The following is a 5,635-nucleotide window of genomic DNA, read 5'->3' on the forward strand; positions in this document are numbered from 1 at the left end:
AGGCAAATTCGGCACATTACAACTAGTAGTCTTTTGACCAGGAACATTCATTTCAGAAGCGATCGGATATTTGCTAACTCATATTTTCAGTTTCAGTAAGGGGCGAGACATTTCCAGTGTCCAGTTCAGATGCACAACCATCCCTGGAGTAACTATAATTTGCCCTGTAACTGTATTTCCCTGCTAAACATATATATATATATATATATATATATATATATATATATATATATATATATATATATATATATATGAAGACATTTGATAGCCTATAATTACGGACACAGTTGTCCAGCATCTGCATGCAGTATTTTCACAAAGTTTAGTTACATTTAAATGTATATACACACATACATATATATATAATATACATACATATATATATAATATATATATATGTATGTGTGTATATACATTTAAATGTAACTAAACTTTGTGAAAATACTGCATGCAGATGCTGGACAACTGTGTCCGTAATTATAGGCTATCAAATGTCTTTCGTGTGTGTGTGTGTGTGTGTGTGTGTGTGTGTGTGTGTGTGTGTTTGTGTGAGTGTGTGTGTTCCTTTTACTGCTGTCTTTGGTGCCTATTTCTCGTGATATCATATAATTAAAATTTATATTTCTAAGTACGAAAACAATTTCACTATGCACAGAAAAGCACATTAAAGTACACGCATAAAACAAATAACCATTCATTCGTGGGCTATATGGTAATACAAGATAACATGTTAATGTGAACATTACTATACTTTCACAGTTTATTGCGTATTGTATTCATTTATTAATTAGAGTAATTGTCATAGTAGCCTTATGAAAGGAACATTAATAAGACCTATACATTTTAAATACATATTTAACATAAGTTACCATGATTAGACTCACAATATTTTCTTGTTCTCTGACTTTGCGAATTCGACAAGAGAGAAACGTGATCGGTTCAAGGAATGTAAGAAACTCTACATCAACAGAAGATCGCGTTTGCACTTTGTTTCCGGCCAATGAATCTACACATTTATTGTGTTTATTCTGCCTATTGGCTGGAGTTTGTTTTAAAAAGTATTTTCTGTTATGTAATTTTGCCTTACAGAATTTGTATGGAAGCACCGGACTTGAGCAATCATATGGCAAAGTTGTTGCGGGGGTTCTCGCATGCGTACATGGACTCTTTGAGATTAGAGGGATTGACGCCGGTTGGCACTGTCACGCACGGCATTAATGCGCATGTTTTTTTTTTCTTCTGGTGGGTGTTCGAACAAAAAGTTTCATTGTTGCAATAATGTTTTGGTTATTCAGGGCAAGACAGTCATAATTTGAGTCGGGGGACAAAGCAGGGAAGCTATTGGCTAGATATATAAAACAGAAAGAATCTTTTTCTACCATTCCCTCAGTGAAATCTACTGGTGGTGAAATATTTACCTCAGCCATTGATATTAATAATGCTATACAAATAAAATTGACTTGACTTGACTTAAAGAATGATATCTTGGTCTTTATAGTTCCACGTCTTCGTCAACTGATTATGATTCAACTTTATTGTCATTGTGCAGAGTACAGGAAGAGAGCCAATGAAATGCAGTTGTTTTCACATATCCCAACTAAGCTAGGGTCAGCCATGAAACAGCGGCCCTGGAGCAGATAGGGTCAAGGGCCTTGCTCAAGGGCCCAACAGTGGTATATTGGCAGTGCTGGGGCTTGAACCCCCAACCTTTTGGTCAGTAACCCAGAGCCTTAACCGTGGACACATTTATAATATAGTAATAAGTATTGATTCTGTTTGTATATGTTCTTGCTTTTATGTGTTAATATAAGAATCAATAAAAAATGTTAATCTGAAAAAAACAAATCAATTATTTAGTAGTGTACTGTACACCATGCCAGCAAGAAACGTACCTTGATATACATTTTGTATATTCATGTTGGACTATAATTAAAACAGCCAATTGTTTTATAATTCATATATATATATATATATATATATATATATATATATATATATATATATTACACTTTTACATATGTACTGTAAAAAATACAGTACATATGTAGAAGTTACCTAACCCGTACTGTAAAAAGGTTCTTCATAAATTCACAGTATGCCGACCTCTTCAGACACTACTACACCACTGCTATAAAGACTTTGTTTTTTCACTTGGAGACCTATGCTTTTCACATTTAATGGGCATCAAGCTTACGTTCTTGGGTAAAACAAATGCAATATCACAAAATATTGATTTATTATTAACAGTTTTATTGATTTCATTCAAAAATTAAATAAACATAACAGAAAATATGGAATCAAATTATAAATTAAACCCTTCCCCCTGAACATTGAGTGTCAAATACGTCACACATAAAACTCTCAACCAAAATTCTTGGATCTTAACATACCACCAAAAAACATGGGTTGTGTTCCCATATTCTGATTGGCATCGCCAGCCGGTGGGTGTTTCTTTAACCCTGTGGGGTCTGAGGGTATTTTGAGCCCTGGAGAAGTTTTGACATGCCTTGACATTTGTGCTTTTTTCAGTTGCTTAAAAACATATTAATGACCATGCCTATGCAATCTAGAGGGGGTCAAATAGATTCAATGTAAAATCTTAAATTGCATAAGACGCACCCTTGCATCTCTAGATGTAGACTTGGCATTTTTTAGAATCCTAGCCCACACTCCCTCCTCCAATACAAATTTTAAACCTTTCTCCCATAATTCCTTGAGAGAAGTTGAAGCTCCGTCACCCAGACCTACACTGATGACTCACGACCTTTTCCAAAAGCAGTAATCACCACTCCCAGAGTATCTACTGCTCTAGGGGGTATATGCTACTCCCAAAAACAGTACAGAGCAGGTGGTGCAGCTGTAAATACCTAAAGAACTGAGATCTGGGAATCCCAAAATGCTGAACCATATTTTCAAAGGATCTCAATACTCCACTCTTATATAGGTCATAGAGCGTATTAACCTCCCTCACAACCCACTCTGATCAGCTGGAAGGGGATTTATTAATACATAATTTTGGGTTAAGCCATATGCTCGAGGCGTATTTAAATAAATGTCTGAATCAAGCACTCTGGACACTTTTGTCCATACCGAGTGCAAATGCGAGATAACGGGGTGTAACTTAACTTCTCTGATTAGTTTGATAGAAAGTCTTTGCAATGGTGAAACAGGGGGAAGTACTTCCTGTTCAATGCAAAACCAGGGAGGGACTCTCTCAGATGGAAGTGACCAATGGGTCAAATGTTTGAGACCGAACACATAATAATAAAACTAAATCTTGGGTAGGCCTAGCCCACCTTTGTCAATCAGCCTATGTAATTTACTGGAATATAATCTGGGAAGTTTACCATTCCAAATGAAGGACTTCACTATGCTATCAAATTGCTTGAAATAAGACCGGGGGACATTTATAGGGAGAGATTGTTGCAGGTAATTGAATTTTGGAATACAATTCATTTTAATAACATTTACCTTCCCAATCATAGATAAAAGTAATGAAGCCCATCTGCCCACATCGCTCAAAAACATTTTTATTAAAGGGTAAAATTTAACTCTAACTAAATCACACAAATTTTCTGGGAATAAAGTACCCAAATACTGAATGCCCTGTTTGGGCCACTGGATGGCGCCCGGTTGAAAAGCTGTAACCTGGCAGTATGCTGTCAGAGACAAAGCTTCGGATTTAGACCAATTAATTCTGTTTACTTTGAACTTAGAAAAGGAATTAATAATTCTGTGGAGGCAAGACAAAGTTCTAATGGGGTCGGTGATGAATAATACAATATCATCTGCGTAAAGCAAAAGCTTATGTGCCACACCTCCCGCCACCACCTGGAAAATCATCCTCCTTTCTCATCGTGGCTGCTAATGGTTCCAGGGCAAGACAATAAGGGGGAAAGAGGTCAACCCTGCTGGGTGCCCCTATCCAGAGTAAAATAATCAGAAATTAATCCATTAGTTTGAACCGCCACTACTGGGTGTCTATAAAGAAACTTAATCCACCCAATAAAAGTATTCCAGAACCCATACATTTCCAAAATCTTAAAAAGATAATCCCATATGAAATGTCTTTTATGGCATCAAGTGAGATGGCAGTCTGATCATTCACCACTGATCACATGTTATTGATGAAATGCCTAATATTATCAGAAGAGTTACAGCCCAGAATAAACCCCACCTGGAGTGGCATATTCAGGACATTTTTACTGGGGTGGCCAAGAGGGGGCACAGACCTAGTGTGGGGTGGCAATACTGGGAGAAACTTTATGAATGGCTCATGATCAAAATGTGTAAATATCGCATTGCTTTGCTTCAACACGTGTATAATAAATGAATTCTAAAACTCATGTTAGCATTCACTGAATTTACCTCGCCATAATTACCTCGCCAAGCTCCTCCAAGGTTATCTAAGAATCAAGAGTATTTCTTTGTTCATTTTAAGTTAATTTTGAACAGAATTCAACACATTTGTCCTTTATCATTAATAAGAGTTATGATTATAAAATACAATATTTTGTATTTTAATATGGTTATGTTTAAACACATTTTTTGGTTTGGCATTTATATGAACAATATTGACAAATATAAACATCTATAATTATGCAAATGTTTATTTATACAAATTTGTATAAATGTACAGTATTTTTCAATCACATCGTAAATTATATTAACTAATTTATCATTGGCTTGGCTTAAACTGTGTGTTTTTGTTATAATAATAATAAGTATTATTATTATAAAATACCTATTTTATTTTATAATTTTGTATAGGTATTAAGTTTGCAAATAGTGTATATGAAGGTTATAAATGATCTATTCTTATTTTGTTACCAATGTGCAAACCAACCCCTCTCACACTCTTTTTGTTAATGATGCTAGTCAGCTTATCTTATCACAAGCTTAATATTACTGATAAGATAAGCTGACTAGCATCATTAACAAAAAGAGTGTGAGAGGGGTTGGTTTGCACATTGGTAACAAAATACGAATAGATCATTTATAACCTTCATATACACTATTTGCAAACTTAACTAAATGTATATATTTAAAAAGTCTTTCTTGATATTATATAACATTTTTAACACAGAGGATTCATTTTTGTTTTGAAATAGACAGTGAAAGTTGTCTTCATCTTTAAACCTTCAAATGCCCTGACAAAATCATTTAGATTAAATTTTTTTGTGAAACTAATTACACAAAATTACTGGAAATAAACTGTGCACTAACGAACCCCAGACTCCCCTAACTGTTTCTCTTTTGTAGACAAAACACCTGTAATAATGCTTATAGCATATTTCAATGTTTTCTCTCTGCAATGTCATCTGACTGTTTTAAAATATATTTTATACACTTGACATGCTCAACATTATGTTGACATCTAGAGGCTGCTGTTGCTGCAGGTTCAGAATTGCCTGACAAGTAGAGTGGGCCACAAACTAATGCAAGGCTAGCTGTAACACACAGAGTTTAAAAATGTCCTTACACAATGGTCTGACTTCATTGTTTACTCATGTATAAATACTGTTTTGAGAGAAGAAAATGTGCCATAAAAAAAAGATATAAAAAGAGATATCACCAAACGTTCATTTTACAGTAGGAAGGAAAACTTCACACAGAAGTTGATATTCATCTCTGT

This window comes from Xyrauchen texanus, chromosome 29 (assembly GCF_025860055.1).
Source record: "Xyrauchen texanus isolate HMW12.3.18 chromosome 29, RBS_HiC_50CHRs, whole genome shotgun sequence".
Taxonomy (NCBI): Eukaryota; Metazoa; Chordata; class Actinopteri; order Cypriniformes; family Catostomidae; genus Xyrauchen; species Xyrauchen texanus.